Here is a 13,525-nt window from a genome sequence, read left to right as displayed (position 1 = left end):
CATATCTGGTGGCACAATAGATTGCACGCGCAGTGCCCCAAATTTGAAGCAGGAGGACCGACCAAGCATCTTTTTGCATCTCCCAGTTCCTAAAATCCATGCCATATACACGTCCCCTGGCGCCGCAACTGCCTCTGGAAACATTACCATGGGTCCCAGACCGCACGTCTTGTAATTCTCTGTCTGTGAAATTATATATCTATCAAATCTATCTCTTTATCTATCAAATCTATCTAACTATCAATCAATCGTATCTATCAAATGTATATTGCATCTATTGAGCTATGTAATTCGTATCTATCAAATGTATATTGCATCTATTGATCTATGTAATTCGTATCTATCAAATGTATATTGCATGTATTGATCTATGTAATTCGTATCTATCAAATGTATATTGCATCTATTGATCTATGTAATTCGTATCTATCATATGTATATTGCATCTATTGATCTATGTAATTTGTATCTATCAAATGTATATTGCATCTATTGATCTATGTAATTCGTATCTATCAAATGTATATTGCATCTATTGATCTATGTAATTCGTATCTATCAAATGTATATTGCATCTATTGATCTATGTAATTTGTATCTATCAAATGTATATTGCATCTATTGATCTATGTAATCTATGTATCTATGTATCTATGTATCTATCTATCTATCTATCTATCTATCAAATCTATCTATCTATCTCGTGGTTGTGCAAATTGACTGTTTGTGGTTGTTTGCGGTGCGTTACACGGGGAGTTTGGTCTGTCACTGTGAAGCGGGCGTAACCCTTACACTACCAGATCGATACAACATCATACCTGATGTTTTAAAGCATGTTATTCCAAACAATTTAGGAATGTTAGGTGATTTATGCCCTTTATGGCTTAAAACCAGACTCTGCATCAACTATGTAATTTTCCATGGGAGTTTTGCCATGGATCCCCCTCCGGCATGCCACAGTCCAGGTGTTAGTCCCCTTGAAACAACTTTTCCATCACTATTGTGGCCAGAAAGAGTCCCTGTGGGTATTAAAGTTCGCCTGCCTATTGAAGTCAATGGCGGTTCGCCCGGTTCGCGAACAGTTGTGGAAGTTCGAGTCCGCCGTTCGTGAACCGAAATTTTTAGGTTCGCAACATCACTATTTATATACCGTTTTTCTCACCATTAAATGGACTTTCTAAAGATACCATTATTTTCATCATATCTTATAATTTCCTATAAAAAAATTATAAAATATGATGAAAAAATAGAAAAAAACACACTTTTTCTAACTTTGACCCCCAAAATCTGTTACAAATCTACAATTACCAAAAAACACCCATGCTAAATAGTTTCTAAATTTTGTCCAATGTTTACATGTCCTTTGCTTTTTTGCAAGTTATAGGGCAATACATACAAGTAGGACTTTTCTATTTCCAAACCATTTTTCCCCCCAAAATTTGCATGTTACATTTTATCACTGATATCTGTCAGGAATCCCTGAATAACCCTTTACATGTATATATATATATATTTTTTTAGTAGACAACCCAAAGTACTGATCTAGGCCCATTTTTGGTATATTTAAGGCCACCATTTCACCGCCTAATGCGATCAAATAAAAAAAATCGTTCACTTTTTCACTAACTTTAGGTTTCTCACTGAAATTATTTACAAACAGAAATAGCAGACATATATGGCTTTGGCATTGCTTTTTGGTAATTAGAAGGCCGCTAAATGCCGCTGTGCACCACACGTGTATTATGCCCAGCAGTGAAGGGGCTAATTAGGTAGCTTGTAGGGTTAATTTTAGCTTTAGTGTAGAGATCAGCCTCCCACCTGACACATCCCACCCCCTGATCCCTCCTTAAACAGCTCTCTTTCCTCCCCCACCACCCAAAGTTCACCCCCATCTTAAGTACTGGCAGAAAGTCTGCCAGTATAAAAATATATATATTTTTTTAAATTATATATTGTATGCAGGGTAGTATCCCCTTTACCTCCCTGATCCCCCTCTAAACAGCTCTCTAACCCTCCCCCCTCTAACTGTTAGGCATCATCTGAGGTACTGGCAGCTGGCCAGTAAAATTGTGCTATTTTTTAAATAAACAAACCTGTTTTTTTCTGTAGTGTAGCTGCCCCCCTCAATACCCTCCCAGATTCCTTTCCCAAATCCTTTTGCCCTCTTACTATGTACTAATACAGTACTATATGTGCCCTAGTGTAGCGGTCCCACCCGCTTCTTCCCCATCGTGCACACATGCGCACCCCCGCAGCAAAATGGCCCCACGCGCTCGCACCGGCCACCAACAAACAATCACGGACCACACACCGGAACTACTCCAGCGATGGGCCGCCCACCCGCCTCCCTGCTAAGGCTCCCACCACCAACGATCGGCACCATCGCCAAATCTATTTCTGCAGTGCCCCACTTGTGGGTCATGCAGAAATAGCGCAATCTCTCTATTTTGAGGGTACGTCGCTGGTTCTTAAGGGCATAATGACCTGTGTTGTACAGGGTATGACGCTGGTCGTTAAGGGGTTAAGAGATACACATGACTAAGAGCCTATTGTAGGTTCGAAACACTGTTCCTGTAAACATTTGGACCCAACTAATGAAAATAAAGGTCTATTAAGCAAAGATTTTTTCTGGTGGCTGGAGTGCTTTGGATGTATGACTATTTGGATTGACAAGATTTGGCAAATCTTACTCCATGCCCCACAAACAGGTGTGCTGTTCTCCTTTCTTTTTGAATTTCACTATGTTGCTGTAAACCAGCTCTGGGTAACTACAGTCTGTTTCTGTTTGTTTGTGTATGCGCTATTGGCGATGTGCTATAGTGTGGAGCAACACATTTAATTGGAAGTATAAGACTGTGTGTCCCAGTGCGGTGCTGACCCGCAGCAGAATGAGCACTAAAAACTTTTTCAGAAGGACGGTACATCTCTGGTATAGATTGCCATCTTTTGTGGTTTTGCATGAAACACGCTGGTGTATATAATTCATATTAAATCTCAACAACGCATAATAACAATATATTGAATATACAATTTTACTAAGTGTGTCTGCCAGAGAGGACTGCACATCTTGCATAACACAGTGTTGCAGTCCTTTTTGTCAGTCAAAGACTTAAAGGGATATGAAAATCAAATTAAAACTTTTATTATTCAGTCAGAGAATACAGTTTTATTTTTCCCCCCAAGTTGCTTCTATTATCAAATTAACATCAGTCTCATTTTGTCCTTTGTTGAAAAGCATACCTAGGTAGGCTCAGGAGCAGCAATGCACTACTGGGAGCTAGCTGCTGATTGGTGCATTGTTGGAGTTTACTTTATCTATGACTTAAAGGGATACTAAACCCAATTTCTTTGTTTCTTGATTCAAATAGAGCTGCAATTTTAACCCCTTAATGACCAGACCATTTTTCAATTTTCTTACCCTTAATGACAAAGGCTATTTTTACATTTCTGCTGTGTTTGTGTTTAGCTGTAATTTTCCTCTTACACATTTACTGTACCCACACATATTATATACCGTTTTTCTCGCCATTAAATGGACTTTCTAAAGATACCATTATTTTCATCATATCTTATAATTTCCTATAAAAAAAATATAAAATATGAGGAAAAAATTGAAAAAAACACACTTTTTCTAACTTTGACCCCCAAAATCTGTTACACATCTACAATCACCAAAAAACACCTATGCTAAATAGTTTCTAAATTTTGTCCTGAGTTTAGAAATACCCAATGTTTACATGTTCTTTGCTTTTTTTGCAATTTATAGGGCCATAAATACAAGTAGCACTTTGCTATTTCCAAACCCCTTTTTTTTCAAAATTAGCGCTAGTTGCATTGGAACCCTGATATCTGTCAGGAAAACCTGAATATCCCTTGACATGTATATATTTTTTTTTAGAAGACAACCCAAAGTATTGATCTAGGCCCATTTTGGTATATTTCATGCCACCATTTCACCGCCAAAATGTCATCAAATAAAAAAAAAGTTCACTTTTTCACAAATTTTGTCACAAACTTTAGGTTTCCCACTGAAATTATTTACAAACAGCTTCTGCAATTAAGGCACAAATGGTTGTAAATGCTTCTTTGGGATCCCCTTTGTTCAGAAATAGCAGACTTATATGGCTTTGGGGTTGCTTTTTGGTAATTAGAAGGCCGCTAAATGCTGCTGCGCACCACACGTAAATTATGCCCAGCAGTGAAGGGGTTAATTAGGTAGGTTGTAGGGAGCTTGCATGGTTAATTTTAGCTTTAGGGTAGTGTAGTAGACAACCCCAAGTATTGATCTAGGCCCATTTTGATATATTTTATGCCACTATTTCACCGCCAAATGCGAGCAAACAATTACAAAAAAATTAATTTTTCACAATTTTAGGTTTCTCACTGAAAGTATTTACAAACAGATTGTGCTATTATGGCACAAATTGTTGTAAAAGCTTCTTTGGGATCCCCTTTGTTCAGAAATAGCAGACATATATGGCTTTGGCATTGCTTTTTGGTAATTAGAAGGCCGCTAAATGCTGCTGCGAACCACACGTAAATTATGCCCAGCAGTGAAGGGGTTAATTAGGTAGGTTGTAGGGAGCTTGCAGGGTTAATTTTAGCTTTAGGGTAGAGATCAGCCTCCCACCTGACACATCCCCCCCCCTGATCCCTCCCAAACAGCTCTCTTCCCTCCCCCACCCCACAATTGTCCCCCGCCATCTTAAGTACTGGCAGAAAGTCTGCCAGTACTAAATAAAAGGAGTTTTTCTTTTTTTTTAATAAAAAAAAAATAAAATGTTTTAGCTGTGATGGACCCCTGCCTTAGCCCCAACCTCCATGATCCCCCCCCCCCCAGCTCTCTAACACTCTCCCCTACCTATTTGCCGCCATCTTGGGTACTGGCAGCTGTCTGCCAGTACCCAATTTGCCCCCAAAAACAAAAGTATCTTTTTCTCTTTTTGCAATTATTAATATTTTCTGTAGTGTAGCAGCCCCCCACAATACCCCAACCCCCTCCCAGATCCTTATATATTTATATTTTTAAAATCTTTTTTCCCCCCTCTTACCTCCTCATTGGTGTCAGTGGCCAGCTAATCGCGTGCGCACGCGTGCACGCGCGCCCCCCCGCACGCTCCCGGCACCCGGCGTGCACATTGCACTTACAGGAACCGGATGCCGGGTAGCGATGGGCCGTCCCACCCGCCTCCCTGTTATGCTCCCACCCACCAACGAACCGGCACCATCGCTACCGGTGCAGAGAGGGCCACAGAGTGGCTCTCTCTGCATCGGAGTCTTCTAAAAAGGTATTGCAGGATGCCTCCATATGGAGGCATCACTGCAATACCCTGAGAGCTGCTGGAAGCGATTGCGATCGCTTCCAGCACTCTCTTAGACAACTGACGTACCAGGTACGTCTATTGTCATTAACTGGTTGTTAATGCATGACGTACCTGGTACGTCAGTTGTCATTAAGGGGTTAAGCAACTTTCTAATTTTTCTTCGTTCTGTCGCGCTATCTTTATTTAAAAAGCAGGAATGTAAAGCTTATGAGCTGGCCCATTTTAGGTTCAACACCATGGATAGCTACCAATAAGCAAGCATAACCCAGGTTCTGAACCAAAAAAGGGCAGACTCCTAAGCTTTACATTCCTGCTTTTTAAATAAAGATAGCAAACGAACGAAGAAAAAAGGGATAATAGGAAAAAATTATAAAGTTACTTCATATTGCATGCTCTATCTGAATCATTAATTATTTTTTTTTCGTTTAGTATCCCTTCAACCTCTTATTTTTCAGTATTTTTTATAGAAAGGGTGGTGGATTCATGGAATAAACTTCCAATAGAGGTAGTAAACACAAAGACTGTAAAATAATTAAAAAAGCACGTGCACAGTGCAGCGTGTACTAGGTATAGTGTGTGCTAGGTACAGCGTGCGCTAGGTACAGTGTGTGTTAAAGGGACAGTCTAGTCAAAATTAAACTTTCATGATTCAGATAGGGCATGCAATTTTAAACAACTTTCCAATTTACTTCTATTATCTAATTTGCTCAATTCTTTAGATATCCTTGTTGAAGAAATAGCAATGCACATGTGTGAGCCAATCACACAAGGCCTCTATGTGCAGCAACCAATCAGCAGCTACTGAGCATATCTAGATATGCTTTTCAGCAAGTGATATCAAGAAAATTAATCAAATTAGATAATATAAGTAAATTAGAAAGTTGTTTAAAATGACATGCTCTTTCTAAATCATGAAAGAAAAAAATTGGGTTTCATGTCCCTTTAAGTACAGCATGTGCTAGGTACAATGTGTGCTAGGTACAATGTGTGCTAGGTACATTGGGTGCTAGGTACAATGTGTGCTAGGTACAATGTGTGCTAGGTACAGAGTGTGCTAGGTACAATGTGTGCTAGGTACAGTGTTTGCTAGGTACAATGAGTGCTAGGTACAGGGTGTGCTAGGTACAATGAGTGCTAGGATCAGTGTGTGCAGGATCAGTGTGTGCTAGGTATTGTGTGTGCTAGGTTTTGTGTGTGCTAGGTTTTGTGTGTGCTAGGTATTGTGTGTGCTAGGTGTTGTGTGTGCTAGGTACAGTGTGTGCTGGGTACAACGTGTGTTAGGTACAATGAGTGTTGAGTACAGTGTGTGCTGGGTACAGTGTGTGCTGGGTACAACGTGTGTTAGGTACAATGAGTGTTGACTACAGTGTGTGCTAGGTACAGTGTGTGCTGGGTACAACGTGTGTTAGGTACAATGAGTGTTGAGTACAGTGTGTGCTAGGTACTATATGTGCTGGGCACTGTGTGTGCTGGGCACGGCGTGTGCTAAGTACAATGAGTGTGAAGTACAGCGTGTGCTAGGTACGACGTGTGCTGGGTACGGTGTGTGCTGGGTACGGCGTGTGCTAAGTGCAATGCGTGCTAAGTGCAATGAGTGCTAGGTTCAATGTGGGCTAGGCACAATGAGTGCTAGGTACAGTGGGTGCTACGTACAGTGCATAGTTGCCAACAGTCCCTGATTTCCAGGGACAGTCCCTGGATTTTGTTGTATGTCCCTGGATTCTTTTTGTCCCTGGAAATGTCCCTGAAAATCTCTTTTGCACATAAATATATATATATATATATATATATATATAATCCAGTCAAATGCACTCTCAGGTCTTTTCAATGGGTTCTTTAATGGAACGTTTTCGGGGTTCACAATCCCTTCATCAGCATAACCCAATAACCAAATATCACACAATTTATAGTGTATCAAAACAGTGTCTCACCAAACAAATTTGCTTCCAAAAGTGCGCCAAAATACCGAGTGTGGAACGTAAGATGCGTTCCACCGTGATCATGTCAACCGGAAGTGATGTCACTTCCCGTTTCGCGACATGATAGAAACATATGTACATTGCTTTGTATTGCAATTAATAACAAGTTACAATGTACTCAGAATTACCTGATAGAAAATTTAAAGATGATGTCAACAAACAAAATGTAATTACCTGTGATCAGCACATTAAATATTATAGTGTGAATCAATCGTCATAGTAACCGTAACTATGGTTACGAGACATCACTAAGTGAGTGTATTTATATGATAGAGAATTCACTAGTGCAAACAAACATATATAGTGACATTAATTGCTAAACATTCTGTGTCATGTCCATTCACTGCTATGCATAGTGATTTATATGCATAAATACGTTAAAAAAGGGGAACTAAATATAAAAGTAAAAAGAATAAACTTAAAGAGTGGCTGTTCTTGCTTATACTTATTATCAAAACATGTAGCAATGTGCACTGCCAACTGCATAGTACATGTACTTTTATACAGGCAGTGTGTCAATAAATCGTTTTGCAACATTATTCTGTTGTGTATTACCCTAAATGTAAAAATACATAGATGATGTACTGTGGCTAGTTTAGGCGTGGCTTGTTATGTTAGCATTCAAACTTAGCAACTAAAAAAGTACATCTGTATCTCTGTATATTAGTAATATGACTAAGATATATGGCCCACTACAAAAAATTCACTTAATGATACAGTGAATTCACAAAGGCATTTAAACTAGCATACTAGGATAAAGAGCGGCGTATTGAGTCATGACAATCATCATTGTACCTCTATTTCTATGTATATATTAGTGTGGCCTATAACTTTTTTATATACATTATATGGTGTATGTGAATATTTCTAGACAATGTCTAGGATTTAATTTCTTATGACACCATAATGAATTAGGTATCAATGTCCAACATGTAGATGACCAAGTGTGGACACATAAGGACAGTCCATCTTATAGCTTCTTAGTATTCTGTAGATAGATTGGTCTTATTCCCGATTTAAGGTATAAGGTGCAGAAATGGGTAATTTCACCTCAGAGACCAGGCTTCCACAACCCAGATGGGGGATATGTTCCTCCACCCTGGTGTGTCGTAAGCGACCAGTTCACATCTCTCAGAAGAGCCATGGGGCTGGGAGCTAAACGTAGCCACAATGACCCTGGGTTATACCCCAAGCATGTAGCACTACCTTATACCCTTAGGGGATATAAACCTTCCATTATCCAAGAAAACATGAGTACAGCATCCTCACTCACTCAAGAAGAACTTATCAAGCCCACAACCAAAGAGGGACACGAGTAACAAACTTATTATGACCACTACATTTACTCCAACTACCAAAAATACAGGACGTATTTTACATCAACACTGGCCTATTATGACATCAGACCCGAAGTTAACATTTACCAGACAGGTACAACCAATGGTGGGCTTCAAGAGGGGTATTAACCTTAAAGACCTCTTGATGCATACTGATCAAAAAGCTAGCTACACCACAGGGGCTAAAATAAACATCAAAGGATCATATAGATGTTTAGGCTGCACAACGTGCAATGGTTTGGTCAGTGCTAAAACCTTTCATCACCCACACACTAATCGAAGATACGTGATCAAGCACTCTATCACGTGCACTACCACACACGTGGTGTACCTCCTCTTTTGCCCATGTTCTTGTTTTTACGTGGGCAAAACCACAGGCACGTTACGGGAATGAATGGCAAACCATAGGCACGCAATCAGATCAGCACTTAAACAGGGGGATTCTGACCAACCAGTTGCACGCCATTGTGTCAAGCAAGGCCATGCCGTATCTTCAATCCGCTATATCCTCATCGACCATATACCCCCACTTGATCGGGGAGGGGATAGGAGCAAGATACTACTCAAACGGGAAGCCCAATGGATCTTTAGATTGGGGACTATCCATCCAGGCGGATTAAACACTACTCCAGATTTCAAAAATCTTACCTAAGGGTATAAGGTAGTGCTACATGCTTGGGGTATAACCCAGGGTCATTGTGGCTACGTTTAGCTCCCAGCCCCATGGCTCTTCTGAGCGATGTGAACTGGTCGCTTACGACACACCAGGGTGGAGGAACATATCCCCCATCTGGGTTGTGGAAGCCTGGTCTCTGAGGTGAAATTACCCATTTCTGCACCTTATACCTTAAATCGGGAATAAGACCAATCTATCTACAGAATACTAAAAAGCTATAAGATGGACTGTCCTTATGTGTCCACACTTGGTCATCTACATGTTGGACATTGATACCTAATTCATTATGGTGTCATAAGAAATTAAATCCTAGACATTGTCTAGAAATATTCACATACACCATATAATGTATATAAAAAAGTTATAGGCCACACTAATATATACATAGAAATAGAGGTACAATGATGATTGTCATGACTCAATACGCCGCTCTTTATCCTAGTATGCTAGTTTAAATGCCTTTGTGAATTCACTGTATCATTAAGTGAATTTTTTGTAGTGGGCCATATATCTTAGTCATATTACTAATATACAGAGATACAGATGTACTTTTTAGTTGCTAAGTTTGAATGCTAACATAACAAGCCACGCCTAAACTAGCCACAGTACATCGTCTATGTATTTTTACATTTAGGGTAATACACAACAGAATAATGTTGCAAAACGATTTATTGACACACTGCCTGTATAAAAGTACATGTACTATGCAGTTGGCAGTGCACATTGCTACATGTTTTGATAATAAGTATAAGCAAGAACAGCCACTCTTTAAGTTTATTCTTTTACTTTTATATTTAGTTCCCCTTTTTTTAACGTATTTATGCATATAAATCACTATGCATAGCAGTGAATGGACATGACACAGAATGTTTAGCAATTAATGTCACTATATATGTTTGTTGCACTAGTGAATTCTCTATCATATAAATACACTCACTTAGTGATGTCTCGTAACCATAGTTACGGTTACTATGACGATTGATTCACACTATAATATTTAATGTGCAGATCACAGGTAATTACATTTAGTTTGGTGACATCATCTTTAAATTTTCTATCAGGTAATTCTGAGTACATTGTAACTTGTTATTAATTGCAATACAAAGCAATGTACATATGTTTCTATCATTGTCGTGAAACCGGAAGTGACATCACTTCCGGTTGACATGATCACGGTGGAACGCAAGATGCGTTCCACACTCGGTATTTTGGCGCACTTTTGGAAGCAAATTTGTTTGGTGAGACACTGTTTTGATACACTATAAATTGTGTGATATTTGGTTATTGGTTTATGCTGATGAAGGGATTGTGAACCCCGAAAACGTTCCATTAAAGAACCCATTGAAAAGACCTGAGAGTGCATTTGACTGGATTAGTTATATTGCTCATTTCTGCACCCAGGCGGTTGACACTTGGAGGGCTGAGCTGGAAATTGTTTGTATATATATATATATATATATATATATATATATATATATATATATATATATATATATAGATATATACCAAAATTCATTAAAATTATGGGGGGAGATAAAAAACTGAAATTAAAATCCTCCATGTCTCAAAATTAAATCAATGTAAATATTTGCATAGAAAATTAGCACATCTAGGCAAGGCTTTATATACAATGTTACCAATGCACAAGATAGTGAGTGATTTCTGGTTTGCTGTCATAATCCTGTTAAAAGGATCGCTGTGTCAAAACAGTATTTTTGAAGCAAAAAAACTGAGAATTTGCATATCTAATTTGCATATCTTACCCACAATTCTCTTGTGCATTGGTAACATTGTATATTAAAAATTTCTGGGGAAAAGCGAGCGGGGATACTTGCCTAGATGTACTAATTTCCTATGCAAATATTTACATTGATTTCATACATATATATATATATATATATATACACACATACATATATAAAGATAGATGATAAATAGATATAGATATAGTGTATTATTTAAATATAATTCATTCCTAATGGAATATTGTTATTATTATTGAATGGGTTCACATATTATTTGTCTTTCTAATTTTGATGCTGTGTTGTAAAAATAACCATATGCCCAGAATGTGTTCCAGAGACTGGGTAGGTGTAAGAGCTTGGTGCTGTAATCTGTATAATAAACTATGGATAAGTCTAAATTATACTATTACTTTCAAATGGGTGAGTTTTGATTGCAGAACTGAGTGGGCGGAGCAGTTGAACAGTAGGTCGTCAATACTCCAGTAACTCGCTTGCTTGTTCTGCTGCAAAGTGTCCCTGGATTTTTTTTTTAAATGTTGGCAACTATGACAGTGTGTACTAGGTACAATGTGCATCTCACTTGTCTCTGGAATTTTTTTTTTCTTTCTTGTTACCTACATCTCTAGATGTTGGTAGAACCTGCTCTCAATCTATATGGACAAACCCATTACTACATATTACAGACTTTTTTTCCTGACTTGCTCTTTGGAGCATTAAATTTAATTTATAAGCATCACCTCCCCACCCTCCCCCCCCCCCATATTCAGAGCCCACACTAGGGTTCAATCTTGGTGAATTATTTTCACCGCAAATCCCTGCAATTTACTTATGATGTATCAATGTTTTGGCAGCTATTGCAACCGGACCTGCGTGTCCGATCCTTTTTGTCTGTGTATGTTTGGACAGGGGTCCTGCGTGTCCCCAAGTGTTACCTTTCATCCTAAAACCGAATAAAAATTAATTTTACAAAAAAAAAAAAAAAATTAAAAAATTTCTGGGACATGCAAAAGGCTATCCTAGAAAACAGTAACATGTAATATGGTTAGACTTAATGAGCCTTTTGGTTCTTATCTACCGTCAAATTCTATATTTCAAATTCTATGTTTATTATGGGCTAAACACATAGGACCTGATGATCAACTCTTCGCCAGATGGAATGTGAAAAACCGCACCAATATTCACAGGGGCTGCCCTCAGAGAATTCTTTAAAAAAAAGGGAAACCTTTGTTGGGGAGAGGGAAGTTAGTAGGGGGATCCCTTTAAAAATTATGGGCCCCATGTATTAAGCGGCTTGTGGACAAGCTTCTCAACTTGAGAAGTTGTCCTCACACTTTTGCTGCATATGGGCAATGGATCTGTTTGTCCAATGAGTGTGTAATGCCCTCCCCTTCTCTCGCATGAGAGAAGGGTCTGTCAATCAGTTCTATATCATGCAGCAAAACTAATCAGATTACTCTGCTTTCAACATATATTATCTTACAATTGCCACCGTTTTCATATGCGTGTGTTTTCCTATGAGAATGAGTTTTTTAATTTATTTTAACACAATCTCACCACCTTTTAGTTTGCAAGAAAAAAAATGCAAGATCTGGGGCCCGATCCGATATGCAGCAACGCCCGCAAAAGCCGGCGACACCAAATTTTGCGCTGGTTTGGTATCACATATACGGCGTAACATAGAAGTTACGCTCGTATATTTCACCCTTCGGCCGTAGTTTTTTGGCCCATAGAGTGATATACCAAACCCGCGCAGTTTGGTATCCAATATAAGGACTTACGTGGCAAAAATGGAGAAATCTTACAGGCATAGTAAGCCTTACGCTGAGTATTAAAGCCCCGTAACTCCCTAAACTACCTGCAAAATAAAACCTAACACCTAACGCATGCGCAATGTCTATCTACCTGTCAACCGCAATCCCACGCCGCAATCCCTAATAAAGTGTTTAACCCCTAAACCGCCGCTCCCGGACCCCGCCGCCATCTACATTATATGTATTACCCCCTAATCTGATCTCCCTACACCGCCGCCAGCTATATTAAATGTATTACCCCCTAATCTGACCCCCTACACCGCCTCCAGCTATATTAAATGTATTACCCCCTAATGTGAGCCCCCTACACCGCTGCCACCTATATTAAAATTATTACCCCCTAATGTGAGCCCCCTACCCTGCCGCCACCTACATTAACTATATTAACCCCTAATATTGGGGTGCTTTGTTATTTTATTAGGGGGCTTAGATTAGGTGTAATTAGCTTAAAATTCTTGTAATCTTTTTTTATTTTTTGTAATTTAGTGTTTGTTTGTTTTTGTAATATAGATTAGAGTATTTAACTGTATTTTAGTTGAGATAATTGTAGTTTATTTAATTAATTTATTGATAGGGTAGTGTTAGCTGTAATGGTAACTTAGGTTAGGATTTATTTTACAGATAATTTGGTAATTATTTTAACTAGGTAGCTA

This window comes from Bombina bombina, chromosome 8, assembly GCF_027579735.1.
Source record: "Bombina bombina isolate aBomBom1 chromosome 8, aBomBom1.pri, whole genome shotgun sequence".
Lineage (NCBI taxonomy): Eukaryota > Metazoa > Chordata > Amphibia > Anura > Bombinatoridae > Bombina > Bombina bombina.
The sequence above is the reverse complement of the archived record's forward strand: the minus strand, read 5'-3'. Positions refer to the sequence as shown.